Source organism: Lissotriton helveticus, chromosome 9, assembly GCF_964261635.1.
Source record: "Lissotriton helveticus chromosome 9, aLisHel1.1, whole genome shotgun sequence".
Lineage (NCBI taxonomy): Eukaryota > Metazoa > Chordata > Amphibia > Caudata > Salamandridae > Lissotriton > Lissotriton helveticus.
The window spans coordinates 258,265,748-258,283,493 of record NC_136070.1 but is presented as its reverse complement, the minus strand read 5'-3'; the positions used below and the strand labels follow the sequence as shown (position 1 = coordinate 258,283,493).

At 50.9% G+C, this 17,746-nt stretch overlaps 1 protein-coding gene across 5 annotated transcripts in view; it reads left to right on the top strand.

Annotated features, from left to right (window-relative positions):
• Positions 1-801: 801 nt before the first annotated feature.
• Positions 802-17,746, top strand: part of MLH3 (mutL homolog 3) — a 347,318-nt gene continuing 330,373 nt past the window's right edge. For all 5 annotated transcript variants that reach the window (XM_078659911.1, XM_078659907.1, XM_078659909.1 and 2 more), the window contains exon 1: positions 802-876. The gene's annotated coding sequence lies outside the window, so the exon portion shown is untranslated. The remainder of the gene's footprint in view (positions 877-17,746) is intronic.

Sequence of the window (17,746 nt, the reverse complement as noted above, 5' to 3'; positions counted from 1 at the left end):
GCAAGTGTACTAAAACTCAATTCAATAGCAATATCAGTAATAGTAATGTAATAAGGGTAAAGAGACTTAACTGGCTGCGGAGCAGCAAAGAAAGAGGAAGAAGGACTAGTGTTTGGGCCTTATATACTGTAACCTCTATGGTCATTCCCAAGTGTTCATGGGATTTGTAGTTTTTGTTTTATTGGCTGCTGGGCATTTCATTAAAGAAATGAGAAAGCATAATCAGAGCCTCCTGTCCTGACATAGAATTATAACACCTTTGCTGCTTGTACGCTGCCCTACCTTATCAACTTCCATTCACCACTAACCCGCCCTTTCGTCATTTCCCTGCCCTACGCCACGCATCATCCATCCATGTTCCTGTGACGTCATTGCACATTGTCTCCACTAAAGTAGCTCCCCCTTCAGTGGTATGACCTTTGCACTGTTTTCGTTCTGAAAAATGCATAATAGTTATCAACTTCCAAAACAGGGACTTGCGCGCTGAAGCCAATATTTCAATTATTTCAAAATGTAATGTTAGTATGGGTTCCGCTGTTAAAACGTGTTTCTTGCTGCCTAGGGAAGTTTAGGTGCGAAAGCGGTTTTCAGACTGCTGCATAAGAAAGTGTGATGTACGGAGGGATTTTCCTTCAGCAGCTCGGGCTTCCATCCATTCTTTGCTTTCCACCTTCTTGCAGAACACTATCAATCGGAGTGCTGCTGATTGTAACTTATTGAAACAAGATGAGAGCGTGACGCTACTCACAAAAAGGCGGGGCCTGAGAGTATGGGCGTGACCTCCAGCTCAGACCCAATGGCATTTCAGAGCCGTGTCCCGTACGACGTAAACTGGGACCTGAAGCTTCCTCGATTAGCGTCCGCAGACAAACTCAGGTACTTTTATTTTGTATATGGACTGGAGCTCAACCGGCGGATTTTTCTTCAGATAGACGGGTCATAAACAAAAAACACGGCGTTTGACGCCAGGTATCGCAATTCCTCACAGCCTGGCTGTGGCCTACAGTTTGTGAGCGCTTCCAAGGCTTGTGGAACTCTGATATGCCAACTGAATTTAGGTCCACTGACAGCCACGCTGTGACAACTGACGGGCGGGAGATTATGGGTCAGAGCTTCCGATACAGACTGGGTGTTGCAGCAATTTACAGGCGCCGTCAATAAATGTTACATCACATAAATTAGAGATTGTGAAAACATTCACGCGTCACACAGAGGGCAAGTGTAGCAAATGGGGTGCATTCCTTGGGAGATTGGAAAGGGTGAATGAAGTAGCCGGTGGAGCATTCTGGAGCTCACTGCTGCAAATATATTACTAAAGAAAGGGGTAGTGCACTGTCATTTACAGCGAACACATTTTCTGTTGAAATGGCAACAACATTTGCTTAGATATGCAGTTTTACTGGTAAAATTATATAGCACACAATCTGTGTGGTTTTTAGCAAATATTTATAATTTGCACATCACCGAGTAAAATATCTTGATTTGTTTTGATCCTAATAAAATCTTTGTTTTCCCCTCACTTTGTAACTACAAAAAGGGGTTCATTTGTGCTTTCCCAACTGCTGATATATTTTGAAATATTTGTGTAGGTCATTTACTGATAGTTAACTTTTGTTGTGTAATATAAACAAATAGACAATTCCACTGCCTTTTTGTGACAACACCTGTACTCCAGCAAGATTGCTACATAGTTCGCTTTACAAAATCCTTTCACTTTGAAGTCTGAGAAAGAACAGTAAACACCAATTTATTTATTAAAAGATTGAGCAGCAATTTATCGATAGACCTGACATTTAACCTTTGTTTTTGTATGCGCTGCCAATGTGACAAGATAAAAATAAAATTAAAGGCACCTTTATTGTTCATTCATTTTCTGAACTCAAACCCAGCATGGGTCCAGCAGAAGCTGGAACAAGATCACAGCAGACCAGCTCGCCACCTCCCTGAGCCAGCACCCTCCTGCCAGCTCAGCGGACCCCAGCCAGGCCGCCGACAACCTCACGAAGTGGATCAGCATCTGCGCGGACGAGCTCGCCCCACTGAGGACCCCGCCTAGCAGACCCGGCAGCAAGAAGGCCCCATGGTTCACCGACGAACTCAAGAGCTCCAAGAAGAACTGCCGAGCCCTCGAGAAAGTCTGGAAAAGGGAACCGACACCGGACAACAGGACCTCCTTCAAACTTGCCACCCGGAAACACCACCAGCTGATCCGCGCCGCCAAGAAAACAGCATTCAAGGACCGGTTGGACAACAACGCACACAACTGCAAGGAACTCTTCAACATCGTGAAAGAGCTTTCCAACCCCAGCGCAGGAAACAACGACATCACCCCATCGCAAGACCTCTGCAACTCCCTCGCTTCATACTTCCACAACAAGATCGCGGACATACACAACAGCTTCAACAACCAACCAACGCACACCATGACCGAACAACCACCCACCACCACCACCCTCCACGCCTGGACCCCGATCAGCACCGAAGACACCATCCGCACGATGAACTCCATCCACTCCGGATCACCGACCGACCCCTGCCCTCACCACGTCTTCAACAAGGCCGACGCTGTCATCGCACCCCACCTGCGAGACATCATCAACACATCCTTCGACACCACCATCTTCCCTGAGAGCTGGAAACACGCCGAACTCAGCGCTCTACTCAAGAAACCAACAGCTGACCCCACCGACCTCAAGAATTACCGCCCCATCTCGCTCCTCCCGTTTCCAGCCAAAGTCATCGAGAAGACCGTCAACAAGCAGATGGCCGCCTTCCTCGAGACGAACGGATCCCTCGACCCCTCACAGTCCGGCTTCCGAGCCAATCACAGCACCGAGACCGCCCTCATCGCCGCCACCGATGACATCCGAGCCCTGATGGACAATGGAGAAACAGCGGCCCTCATCCTCCTAGACCTCTCCGCGGCTTTCGACACGGTCTGCCACCGCACCCTAGTGCAGCGCCTCAACAACGCCGGAATCCAGGGGAAGGCACTGGAATGGATCATCTCCTTCCTCGACGGAAGAACACAGAGAGTCCGCCTACCACCGTACAAGTCAGAGGCCACTGAAGTCATCTGCGGCGTCCCCCAAGGATCCTCTCTGAGCCCCACCCTCTTCAACGTCTACATGAGCCCCCTCGCGGCCATCGTACGCAAACACAACCTCAGCATAATCTCCTACGCCGACGACACCCAGCTGATCCTCTCCCTGACCAACGACCCCGCCGCCGCCAGAGCCAACCTGCACGAAGGGATGAAAGAGGTAGCCGAGTGGATGACGACCAGCCGCCTGAAACTGAACTCGGACAAGACGGAGGTCCTCATCCTGGGCTCCTCACCCTCCGCCTGGGACGACTCCTGGTGGCCTCCCACCCTGGGCACCGCACCCAAACCGACAGACCATGCACGCAACCTGGGCGTCATCCTGGACTCCTCCCTCTCCATGACCAGGCAAGTCAACAACGTCTCCTCGGCGTGCTTCAACATCCTACGCATGCTACGGAAGATCTTCTGGTGGATCCCCACCGAGACCAGGAAGACCGTCACCCAGGCCCTCGTCACCAGCCGACTGGACTACGGCAACGCCCTCTACGCCGGTACCACCGCCAAGCTCCAGAAGAGACTCCAGCGGATCCAGAACGCCTCAGCCAGACTCATCCTCGACATCCCACGAACCAGCCACATCTCCGGACATCTGGGAGACCTTCACTGGCTCCCCGTCAACAAAAGAATCACCTTCCGCCTCCTCACCCACGCACACAAAGCCCTACACGACCAAGGCCCGAGCTACCTCAACAGCCGAGTCAACTTCTACGCTCCCAAACGCCACCTCCGATCAGCCAACCACGCCCTCGCCGCCGTTCCCCGCATCCGAAGGACGACAACAGGAGGAAGGTCCTTCTCCTACCTGGCCGCCAAAACCTGGAACTCCCTCCCGACCGACCTGCGCCTGACCCAAGACCACCTCTCCTTCAGGAAGAAGCTGAAGACCTGGCTGTTCGAGCAGTAGCGGCACCCCCCCCCCCCCCCCCCAGCGCCTTGAGACCCTACGGGTATGTAGCGCGCATTATAAGTGTCACTGATTGATTGATTGATTATTTTGTGGGTGCAGCAGCACCCTCTTCACACCTACTTCAAGCGCCTATGATCATAACCTGGATCATTTACTAGTAGTTGATTTATAAGCCTCAGAAAACTGCAAGCACTGGAACAAAGCTAGACACCAGAGTTGGTGCTTCAGTCAACAACCATACGGTAAGACCTAGTCACATCAGGGCCACAGAACCCCCCGCCCCCGTGATGCCCAAACCCGCAAATAACACACAGACACAAGTGTTACGTTTGGGAAAAATTTGCTGCAGGTTTATTACATACAACATATGTAATGATGGTGGGTTATCTTACGGGCGATCCAAGGGCAGGCCGCATTCTCGCCACCTGCCCGCCTGTTGAGCCAATCAGCATAGTGGCGAACCACCCAACTGCTGCACAATTATTATAATTATACTACACACGCCCCTTGCAGGGCGTGACTAGGCAAACCCCCGGCTGCACAGGCCCACAACCGCCCGAAGGACTACTGGGGCGCCGACACGAGTTCCTGCACCTCCCATGAGGTTACAGGTTAGGCTCTGGCACCCCTATGTGCCCGCTGAAGTACAGTGTTTGCACCTCTCTTCTTCCTGATCGCCCAGTAACTCCGCCACAGCCCGTGCGGTGGTACCCGCTGCCGCGCGGGCCCCCCACCACTGCTACTACTCATTACCTGCAACCTTTGCTCAAAAATGCTTCTTTAAGGTCTAGGAGGAACAGGTCTAAGCCCACAGGCGTGAGATGAACACCATCCTCCTCAAAGTAACCCTTGACCTTGTCCTGAATCATCTCGTGTTTGATGAAACCCAGGCCCCTCCATTGGGTGAATCTTTTCATGGCACTGTTGACTCTTTTCCTGGACCTCTCAATTCCCTCACTAGACTTAGCGCCCCGCCAAATTCGCCTTGGCACAATTTCGGACCACCAAATCTCACACTCGCGCATGAGCCCGCAGATGACCCCAGGTCCGCTTTCATTTTCTGCAGCAAGGTAGATCTCCCCAAATTGGTCAGGTCATTGCCACCCAGGTGAATTACCAAATGCTGAGGAGGAGGCCCTGCGGTAGCAAGGGCTTCCCGTAACCTGTGCAGCAAGCTGTTCCATCGCATCCCAGGAAAGCCCAGCCACACACAGTCCAAGCTCTTGAAGCCCTTGAAGTTCCTGATTGCTGCCCACCGTCCCAACCTGGCGACTGTGGAATGCCCCAAGACCCACACTCTTGACCCTGTCAAGAAAAAAGACGCAGTATGTTCAAGACTGTTTATTGAATAATTTGCACACAACAGCGAAATGGGCAAAACACCTCCAAATGGAGCACAGCAAGCAAATATACAAGGACATGGACATGCCAGGATACCCTGTTCAAGGGCGAATGTAACGTTTATAGCAGGGGGACTCCCAACGCCCTACCATTTGCACCTTGTCTGGCTGCAAGCCAGCTATCAAAGCTGACGTTGCCGCTCCTATACGGAAGGAATGACTGGAGAACCTTTTTCCCTGCTTCAACAAACCCGCCCGATCCAGGCAAGCTAACATAATTTTATTCATCTGGTATTTGGTCAGTGGGCTGTGATCCAGGTGGATAAAGAGGTAACCCAGTACCGCAGGACGGAGCGCCAGGTAGGATTGTAAGGCGGACACCGGGCAGAAGCGGGGATCACCGAGGGGGGCCAACCGGATGACTGACCCTTTGCCAGCCTGTCCAGTCTTGGACCGTCTGAGCGTGATAGACAGTTCTTCCGAGAGGCAAATGTCCACCACCCCAAGGGCGTCCCCAGACCGGTCTGCCTTGGAGCGTGCGACTAACTCACTGCTCCTGAATGCCCCAAAAAATGCCAAAATGAAGGCCGCAGAAAAAAGGGAAGCCTCGTAGTGAGAATGCACCACCGACTGTAAGACCCCCAACATGGCCTGCAACGTGGGGAACTCAATAGGGGACCTATCATCAGGAGTCTTAGGTTCTTCCCGAGCCCAACCTTTCAGAGCTGCCCTGATTGCAAAAGACTTGGCTGGATCACCCACCCCGGACAACCTAGCTTCATGACTGATGGCTGCCAGGTGACCGCAGACCCAGGAGTGGGATTTGTTCTGTTTCTTGGCCCAGACTACGAAGGCCCGAACTCTTATCTTCCAGTGGAAGGGCCACCACACCTAAGTCAGCAGTAGCTTTGTGGAAAGTGGCCCGGTGGCTAGCATAACGCCTCCTTGTACCTGGGGCTAAAGACTTCTCTCCTAACTCTCTCAGCTCCTGCTCCACTGCAAGATGCGCCAAAGTCCTGGTGCGAAGGGGGTCATCTCCTTTCTCGCCTGTGGGCAGGCCGCCCGGAAACGGTCCCACTGCAAACGAGAAAGAGCGCCAGCCACTACATTTTTGACCCCCGCAATGTGCCTAGCCCTAAATTCCACATTGCAGCGCTGGCACCTGCTGGCCAGTTCTCGAAGTAAGCAAAGAACCAAGGGGCAACTAGCTGTTTGACCATTGATGGCTTGGACCACCGCCATATTGTCTGACCAGAACAGGACCTTCCTGTTGGACAAAGGGCCCGGCCAGAGATGCAAGGAAACCACAATAGGGAAGAGATCAAGAACCGTTATGTTGGAGGTGATCCCCCGCTTGCGCCAGACGTTAGGCCATTCCTGCGCGCACCACAGCTCCCCCAGAATTGCCCCGAAACCCTCCCGCCCAGAGGCATCGGTGAACATACTGATTTCGGGGCTATCCACCCACGGGGACCTCCATATGACCGTCCCGTTGAAGTCTGACAGAAATTCGTCCCACATCAATAAGTCTTTCTTTAGGCCTGAAGACAGTTTTACAAAGTGATGGCGTTTGGTGACTTTAGCAGTGGCCCTGGCTAACCGCCTTGCAAACACGCGACCCACTGGGATGACTCTAGGCGCAAAATTCAGTTTGCCTAGGAGACTTTGTATGACCCCTAGCGGTGCTTTGTCCCTTCCCAGCAAGTCCTGAATGTCCCGTTTCAGTCCCAGTACCTTCTCGGCCGGGAGTCGAGACACACCTGTAAGTGTGTCCAACTCTATGCCCAGGAAATTCAGGACCTGTGCCGGACCCTCAGTCTTGCCAGGCGCCAAAGGCACCCCCAAGTGGCTAGCCAAGTCAATGAAACAATTCAAACCCTCCTGACATTCTTGCGTGCCCTCCCTCCCAATGAAAAGGAAGTCATCGAGATAATGTGACACCGCCGTGACACCGTACTTCGCGGAGAGGTCCCATTGTATGAAGGTGCTGAAAGCCTCAAAGAAAGCGCATGATATGGCGCACCCCATTGGCATGCACTTGTCAACATAGTACTCCCCATTCCACTTGAAGCCCAGCAGGTGCTGGCTGTCCGGGTGCACGGGCAATAAACGGAATGCTGCCTCAATGTCCGCCTTTGCAAGCCAGGCCCCCTCCCCCGCTCTCCTTACTAGGTCAATAGCCATGTCCAGGGAACAGTAGGAGACAGAACAGGCCCGCTCTGGTATCCAAGAGTTCACAGAATTGCCCTCTGGGAAGGAAAGGTTGTGAATTAACCTGTAAGCCCCCGGCTCCTTTTTGGGGACCACACCCAGCGGGGACACCACAAAATCAAGCATGGGGGGGGGGGACTTGAACGGGCCCGCCACCCTCCCCAAAGACACTTCCTTGCGGATTTTCTTGTCTACGATCTCAGGGAGTTCCCTAACAGACTTCTGGGGTGCCGCTCACTGACCTGCCCTTCGTTTCTGGCTAGAGGAACTGCTCCTTTGCTCACTCATCTCACCGCATTCCCTGTGGCTGAGGTCGGCTGGTGGGAGCGTTACTGCATTCGGCGGTAATCAACCTCGCTCTCAGCGCGACCCGCCCAGGTTGTAGTGCAAAGCCTGTGTCCTGGAAAAGCCGACCGGGGGACTGCGAGGCCCAGAAACCACCGCTCCTTGCAGCAGGCGCCTCTTCCCCCGGAGGCCACGCCCTTATTTCCTCCTCTATAACTAGCCAGCCTCTAACGCGCCGCGGGTCGCGCGCGGGTCGCAGCCCGGGGCGAAGACCGGGCAAAGACCGGGCCGTTCAAGGCCGTTAGAGGCTGGTAGAGACTGGACTGGGCCACCCCCCTGATATCTTTATTCGGATCCCTCCCACCCTTCCACAAACGACTTCAATAAGGACAATAATGGTTCTTACGAGGGGATCCAAAATTAAGACCAAAGCCCCCAGCTCCGTGGGTAAATTGCTTGGCCCCATGGATGACTTTCTAGCGAAGGCTAACACACTCATAGATGAAAGCATTTTAATGATGGAAGAAAGGGTCTCTTTAGATCTGGCATTCGCCAAAAGATCCTCATTAGGTATCCTGGCGGAAGCCAGATCCCCCGCACTGGGACCCCCAAACGCTGTGATATTGCCAACACGTGAGAGACGCAGCTTGCCAAATACTGTGGATTTGTCTGTATCCCAGTTTGCGGAATCTCAACTCAGCTCTGACCTAGAAAAAACGCCAGATTTGCTTCCGTCAACACCCTCACTAACCTCCTCCACAGACAAAAGAATAGAAAGGGGCAGGAGGGAGGGAGCAATTAGTAAGAAAAGGGCGCCCAGAAATCCCTTCACATCAGAAACTCTGGCGTTACCACCTAGCACCGTACAAAATCATGGGGATACGTCAGCACATATAGAGATTCCATTGACAGCCCATCAGACAGAGAAGGAACTAGCCTCTCCGAAAGCCTTGGACCCCCATTGCAGTAAGCAAGCTCAAGCGGACTCTAAGGTGACGGAGACTCAGGAACTAATCCTCACCAGTATAGCTAGTATAGTTAAACAGGCAATACAACCCTTAGAACACCGATTATTAACTATAGAGTCACAAATTACCATACTTTTAAAAAATCAACAGTCAATCCTCTCATTATGCCCACAAAAAACAGGAGAAAAAAATACCGAAAAACCAATTTCTACAAATACAGCTAGTACCAATCCTTTTTTGCCCAATCCACAACAAAAGACTCTTCGGATAATTACACCAAATGCCCCCGTTAACAAAAATACGTCAATTCCAACAAAAATAGTAAATGCCGCAACAGCCTTGTCCATTACCAATAACTCACCGCAGATAATCACTCTAACCTCCCCAGGTGTGCCATCTACAATTGCCGCCACCTCGGCAGCACCTAGTAGCACTGCCAACAAAACTCCAGGCGAAAATGCAAACAAACCAACAACAAAAACTTCCCTCCCTCTACCTCCACCACCGAAAACCCCCTCGGACAGGTCCAGGAGAAATCCTGCGAGGAATCCTGGTCCTCCAAGACTCCCAGCAGATTTCCCCCCTGAGGCCTCGCCCTATGTAGTGGTCATGGCTGGAGTACCTGAACTAACAGATCTTACTTCAGAACCGAGCTGGTCCTTAAAAAATAAGGCCCAGCATTGGCTCCAGACCAACCGCCCGATACCATCTTCCTGGCGTGGAAGAATTAGATCCGTTGCCAGGGTGCCGTGGGTGGGCAGCACTAGAAAAACCATCCCCGGGGATTGCATAACAATTACATTTGAGGACCCACGAATAGCAGACTATGTCTGCGCATGGGAAGATATCACCCCAAATGGAGGAATTAAGATCAAGCCACTTTCCTTCTTTTATCCTTTTAGGCAGGCGGGTGGCTTTATACAGGAGCAGGAGCCTCCTTGGTCTGCCCCATTCCCCAGGCAGGACGACTTATCCATTCCTAGCTACCACGGCCCCCCCAACTTATATGAGCCAGATTACTCCTGGCACATAGTAAGACAACGTTATCAGGGTGGACGATGGGACGACAGAAGGTCCTATACTCAACGGCCCCCTCACAGAGACCAAGCTCGGTGGGACCCATGGCATAATATCCCGCTACACAATAGGTACAGTGGCCTAGAAATGGTCGACTGACCATTAATAGAAACTCTCGCAAATGATCTTCATGTATCACCCTCCTCACAGCCTCCCATAATCTCTCCAGATCCCAGAAATAAGGAACCTACAATCTCAACAGAAGAATGTAACGGTGACTCCCCACTAATCACAGTATTCTCTTGGAACACCGCAGGCCTCCGAAGTAAAATCGAGGATGGTTCCGCGCAGGAGTTCCTAAATCCATACCAAGTAATTTGTCTTCAGGAGACATGGTCTGTAGAAGAACTACACCTACAAGGCTACAAAACCTATTCTGTCCCAGCATTAACCAGCCCAATGGGCAGACCAAAAGGTGGGCTATCAATTTATATCTCAAATATGCTATCCCTCAACAAAGTGGCCATACTCTCCCAGGACGCTAATCACCAAATCCTTTCACTAACCCTTGCAAATAAAGAAACAATCATTTTGACTAATAGTTATAATAATTTATCGGAAGAAAACTTCATAATTCTTCTTACCACCCTATGCGATAAACTCAAACAGATTTACCACTGTAGATCTGCAAACAAGGCAATTCATCTAATCTGGGGCGGAGACTTTAATCTCCACCCCTGCACAGCCTCCAACCTACTGTGCTGCGGGATAGTGGACGAATGCAACGCCCCAATAGCGCACTTTGCCCACAATAAACTAGGTAACTTTATTAACACCGTCCTATCGGACTTGGATCTTTACATCGTAAACCACCAGGATGCAGACCCAAATAAATTTACTCCGACGTATGTGGGCAGAGGGCATCAAACCACTGTAGACTTCATTTTCCTTTCTCCAAGTCTCATGAATAAAGCTAAAGATTTCAGGGTCATTCTCACTCCCCTTAGTGATCATTCTGCCTTAACAATAAAGATATCTATGCCATCCAACTCTTCTCATAAGTTGGAGATGGCGACCACTCTTACACAGAACAAGATCCAGGTTGGTAAACACAATGGCTTCACAATCAAGTGGGAAAAAATTAATCCATCTGAGATATTGAAAAAACTAATAACTCGGACCTACCCCAATATTGTGAAGTGCCTGGACCTTGCATCAAGCCATAAGGAAGTCCTGATAAATTTTAAATTAATCTTGGATTCCATAAAGGACCTACTTACTTCAAAGCCTAACCGAAACTGCTCGATAAAACCGAAATGGTTTAATCATAACTGCACTGTTGCTCTAACAAAATTAAAATCCGCACTTCAAAACAAACCGCGAGATATAGCCCAGATCCAATTTTTAAGGCGCCAATACATAGGGGAAAGAAAGTTGAGAACTGCCCAACTCAAGCAAAAACTATGGGATGATCTCCATAAAGGTGCAGTCTCAAATAACAGCGAGCTTTTCTGGCGTACAGTCAGAACCCCCTATCTTACTGATAAAGGCACCCCGAAAATAGAAGTTGCAATTGATGAAAACACATGGGTCTCCCACTTCGAAGAGATTTTTAAAAATACCTCACAAACAGAACCTCCTCTTCCAAAGCCCCATTATCCCATTTTGGTTCCTTTTGCTATTCCAGATCTTATGGACGCACTCCAGAGTAGTAAGTCAGGCAAGGCACCAGGACCGGATGGGGTCCCAGTGGACTTCTTTAAAAACAATCTAGACCTCTGGGCCCCCATCCTAACTAGAGTCTGTACAGCGGCAGTGAACGAGGGAATTCTAACCTCTTGGACTAAATCAATAATGGTCCCCATTTTTAAAAAGGGGGACCGGCAAGACCCAAAATGTTACCGGCCCATATCACTGCTGGATTCGCTCGGGAAGGTAGTGGGGAGAGTGATCCTAGAGCGTCTCCAGCAGTGGAGCGAGGACCGGGGCATAATCTCCGATATCCAATTTGGCTTCCGCGAAGGCTTTGGTACACTAGAGCAGGTCCTAAATCTCACCCTAATAATGGGCAAGTATACCCAGGCTACCCCCACCAAGATATATATGGTCTTCGTCGACCTTTCCGCAGCTTTTGACTGCGTTTCGCACACAAAGCTGTGGAAGGTCCTAGCTCAACTGGGAATAGATCAACCCCTTTTAGACCTTTTAAGAGAGCTCTATACCGGGGCAACAGCTAGAGTGCGTTTTGGTGTAAACGGAGAGCTGACGTCCCCGTTTGGCGTAGGGCGTGGGGTCAGGCAGGGATGTGTCCTGGCCCCCTTCCTCTTCTCACTCTACACTAATGGTTTGGAGGGGGAGATGTTGAGGGGGGCCCAGGACCTCCCACGTATAAACCGTCGCCTGATCCCTGCCCTGCTCTACGCGGACGACGCTGTAATCCTTGCAAGAACTTCCCGCGAACTCCAGAAAGCAGTAACCAGGTATACCTTATTCATGGGCAATCTCGATTTAAAGGTGAACGTGAAAAAAACGTTTGTAATGACAGTTGGTAGAGGCCAAAAAAGAATAAATCCCATACTCCTCAACAATCAAAAGCTTGAAGCTACCCCTCAGTACCCTTATTTAGGGGTCATGATAGATGATAAACTTAGCTGGAAGCCAGCAGTAAACACAAGGGCACATCTATTTAGGAGGGCAACTGCCGCCTTAACAGCTTTTTCTCAGAGACTAGGCAAAAGACCACCAGTAGAGCTCCTCAAGATTTACAACGCCAAATGCCAGGCAATCGCAACATATGGCGCGGGAGTCTGGGGCTACACTGACATTAGTCCCATCCAGAAAGCTGAAAACGCTTTTTTAAGATTTTTACTAGCCACCCCCAAAGGCACCTCTACCTATGCAATGCATTTAGAACTAGCCATACCTTATATAGAGGACCTAATCAAAATAGAACCGCTGATGTTGTGGCGCCGTATTTGGAATTCAGACAAAAACGCCCTCACACAAGCCATCATCTCAGATTCAATGAACTTGGACAATTCTACAAAAATAAAATGGCTTCTTTATGTCAGAAACTTTTTTAAAGATCTAGGCGCTGAGAACTACTATCTGGACCCGGTGTCAATAACAGACATTTCGAAAAAAGATCTTAAACATAAAGCATTACGACACCTGGAAACTCTAAGACTCGCATCCATTTCCTCAAAAACGGCGGTTATTCATGCAAATATGATTCAAGTAGCCTTTGACATTCATCCGTATTTGGCACTCCAAATACCAACCTATGAGAGAATGCTAATCACAAGATTCAGCCTAAATACCTTTTTTAGAATGGTCACATTTCCATTACAAAATTGCTGGAATGCTACACTTTCCCCCTGCCCATGTGATGGTCTCTCAATACAGTCTAATTTGCATGTGATCCTGCTTTGTAAATACCATCAAGCCCATAGAAAGATCTGGCTTTTACCGATATTAAGAGCGTGGGGGCTGAGACAATGTAGACCCGCTCTCTTAAGATTGCAAATGCTGGAAACGGAAAAAGTCTGTTATTTTGTTAGTAGTTTTCTAAAATACACTATGAAACATAGAAAGAATCTTTAAAATTCTCGTCAGTTTTAAATTTGAGCGGCTTCTTGCAAATTTTGATTAATTCTCGTAGATCTTGATTAATCTTTTTATTGTGAAATGAATTTTATATGAAATTTTATGTAATACATGTATTTTTGCATTGTATGTTATTTTCTGCTCTTTTATGGTTTTTCCATTGTGAATAAACCGAATAAAGAATTTTATATATATAGACTTCTGATTCTCCGCGTCCCTACTGACCCTGGGACCCTGGTAAGGGATCCTGAAACCTTCTAGAAAACCAAGAGTCAAAACCTTCCTGTCTTTCTCATTGGGGTAGGACCGCAGCAAGGCCAGCAAGTTCGGGATAATGACAGGAGACGGGCCCTTAGAATGAAGGAGGGTGGAATCTCCGCCGGAGAAAACGGAAGCAATGTGATCAGGGTGGGCAGGCAGGGGAGAATGCAGAGGGAAGGGGAACGTGGAAGGAGGGTCGCTAGGCGGCAGTACTCTGTAAGGGGTCTTATTTGTCTTTGCCAGAGGCGCTGGTGGCGGCATCACATTTGTCACAATTTGATCCTGGATGGGACCCACCACATTTACTGCAGGAGTGTGCAAACCTGCACGCCTTACCCCAGGTGCAATTACCCGCATTAAACAACCTGCATACTGCAGGGAAGCCCCTCTTGGTGACCTGTCTATTGAACCCCCCTCTGCCTCTGCCCCCTCGAAAGGACTGCCTGAAGTTACCTTTTTTCTCAGAAAACCCTTTACTTGTTTCCGCCTTAACTTGTAGGCTGGCTTTGCCCACGGCTTCGGACTTTCCCTTCCCCATATGCTGCATCCAGAGTCTAACCTCTACCTGGTCCCAATCCAACTCTGGACAGACAGACATTTTTTTGCGAAATTCACAGTCGTACAAGTACCACCCCATGCCAGTAGAGGATTCCGCTTCGTCAGTAATGACACTGGCGTAATGAAATAAACCCTGCGCCTGTTCTGGGAAGCGCTCTGTGATAACTGCAGCCAATATTGAAAAAGCCTGTCTCCAGTTCTTGATCGTTTTCTCAGGCCAAGACTGGAAACGAGCTTTCTTTTCCTCATCCTTAGCACCCATTTTCCTAACGTCAACACCATAGGCCCCCAGCATCAGGAGAGAAAAGATGTCGATAAATTCTCTGCGCCAAATACCTTCCTTCGCTGCTTGTGGGACCTGCCAAGCGAGGGAGCATTTGCCAGACAATAAGGGAGCCATGGTCATCAGTACCGCTGGCGGCGTGGGGGCCGCACCAGGGGCAGGGGCCGAAGCCGCTGGGAGCGCAGTTACCGCTATTGGCACAGGCGGCGTGGGGGCCGCAACAGGGGCAAGTGCAGAAACAGCCGCGAGCGCAGGTGCAGCTAAGTGCGCTGGGGAAGCGTGAAGCAGCACTGGGGCAGGGGTGGGACTAGTAGCGGAGGTAGGTAGCGCAATTTCTGACTGGGCAGCCACCTTAACAAGGAGGCCAGCAGGCGCTGCGCAGCTGTCCCCCCCCCTAGGACTGGAAACCCACCCCACACACGAGCAACAGCTGCCTCCTCCGGCAAAGGAAGGGGAGCAACAACCGCAGGCTCCACCGCACGGGGACCCACAGGAGGCGAAGACTGCAAAGGAGCGGCAAGCAAACCCGCTCTAACCTCGGACATAAAAACAGCTAGGGTGTCCGTGAGCTTACCCAGATCCTCCCGGGTGGCAAATTCAGCAGCAGCAGCCACCGGGCGAGGGGGTGGAGGGGGGCTAGTCCTGGGCACCGCCGGGGGTGAGGCTGGGGCGTGCACAATAACATTTCTGACGGGTTCGGCCGCCCTGGTCTAGGGGGGGGCTCCGCTGGGAAGTCTTTCACTGTCGGCTTCCTCACACGCTTGGGCCTCACTGTGCCAGAATCCTCCACAATGTCTATTTCTGGGGCACTGGGGGCGGGGCAACCCCGGGGTTTTTGGGGGGGTTGGCCGACAAAAGTTCACTGGCCCACGCCACCCCATTAGCCTTGATCATGTCCAATAGCGCCTTCATCTGGGCATCCTGGGAGGGTCCTATCCCTGAGTCATCGACCTGAGACGTCTGTGTGAAAAGCGGAGGGGACCCCTAACTTTCCATGTTAACTTTGGCTTTTCCCCTCCCCAGCAGGGGGTGTTGAAGTAGCTTGAATCCGCGCGGCGCCGGGCGTGCGCAATTGGCTAAATGATGCGAGCGAAGTCTGTAACCGGGGAGAAATGGCACAATTAGGAATGATGCCACACAAGCTACTCCAACTGCGTGGGACCCACAGCAGCGAAAAAGGAAATGGCACTATTAGGAATGAGGCGTTGGCAACAATACCCACTACTGCCGGATAAACCGGTACCTGTAGCCGCGCCACAACGCCCCGAAGCAGGGGCGCAGCGTTGTAAGAGGGGCGCGAGGGCAGCTGCCAATATGGCTACCCTGGACCCAGCCCCCTCCAAAGGAAGGCCTTGCACTTTCAGCAGGTTACCTCCCACACGTCTCTTTCCTGAACCATCCCCAGCGTATCGGATACATACCTCCCAACAGTAGCTGAAGCTGCGAGGACCGCGCGGCACCGGGGAGTGTGAAAGGGGGGGGATGCGAGTAAGGCCTTCAATCGGAGGAAAAGACACAGTTAGAAATTCGGCCCCCACCGTTGACCCATCAACGAGGGCCTGGAGCAACGCATAGTGCCTCTGTAGCCGACCCACGCGACCAGCTACCTTACTGTCCGGCACCCGGCTGCTTCCTGCAACCCCAACGCCGGATACCCACCCCTACCCGAGGCAGTCTAACCAATCGTACACCCCATGCTAAACACATCGCATAGAAATGTTGGACACGGAGGCGAAAACATGGAAACAGCAACATAGCCATGACTCGACCCGCTGCAGGGTACCCCGGCCGTGCCATTGAGCCCGTCCTTCACCCAGCCAAGACGGACCAGCGCGTCAAGGATCCCGCTGCGACTGTGCTCAAACGAGGCCCAGAGATTAAACCCTGGAGCCTCGTAGAACAACTTGCCAAACGCAGACGAATCCCGGCTTGGCGCCGTGGCGCTAGGGTGAGGAACATGGGGTTAGGGATGGGGGGGGTATTATTATGAAAGCTGGTGAAAAACATAAGCGATGAGGGAGAAAGCCATAGCTGCAGGCCACGTGCACCCCAGAAACAATACCTCCCCCTGCCGAGTCCTGTGCCCCGGCATGCAACCATGACATGGCGGCACCCCAAGGCCTGCCCCCTAAAATGGCGGCACCCCCACCACGTGGCAGCGCAAGGAAAAGCATTAGGCATCAAGAAAGTGCTCGGGGGCCACCGCCCTACACATGCCGAACAGAAATGCCACGATAAGGACACTGCAGCCCCGCACAAGAATGCCACCCGCCACATATGATAATGCCAACAATGGATACAACGGTAACACACTATAAATTCGTAAAAGAATAAGCAATAGTATAACTGATACTTTCAGACATGTTGTACTGTTCAAAACCGGCGGGTAACAGATAAATCCACCCCACCACGGCAGGGATGAAAACAGCAGAAGTGTGTAAACGTTTGTTAGGTAAGAGATAGTATACATGATTTGAACGACAACACAGAGACAAGCGTTGTACCTCATTGTAAATCACTAGGCATGACATGAACAAGATACACTCCTAAAACGTTTATATCCCGCACATGAATACCGCCCATCATTTAAAGACAACACGGAGGGAAGCGTTGTACCTCGTTGCAATTCACTAACCATGACATGCCCGATATTATCGTCAAAACGTGAATACCCCACACATGAAATACCGCCCACCCCACATGATGTACAAAGCATGAGCGGTCGCATGTATGCAGGGGGCATTGCTGAATTAGACGATAGCATGCATACCATGTCCGGGCAAAGCAACATTCAAGATGGCTGACCAACACCAAAAGTTCAACTATCAACAGAGCAATACAATAATGCAACATTTAGCATTCACGTGATTTTGAGCGCGCGACAACATGATCAATAATCCCATAAGCAAAATTCTATAACAACGAAACAAAGATGCACGAGGCGAATGTCCAAAGGGGACCCGCACACAGGCTCGCAAAGAGACAAGATGGAGGGAGCAAGAGGCAATCAGACGCAATCTCACCGACCCAGCCCGGCCCGAGTGAAGGAAGACGACAAAACGTCCACTCAGGGCCCGGGCCGAGACAGTATGATGCGCTCTGGCCTTACGGTGCAAAACATTTCCCCCTCATCCGCACAAATCGTCGGGGGACCCGCACGGCCAACGCACCAACTCTCCCTTCCCACTGAGGCCCGAAAATTGG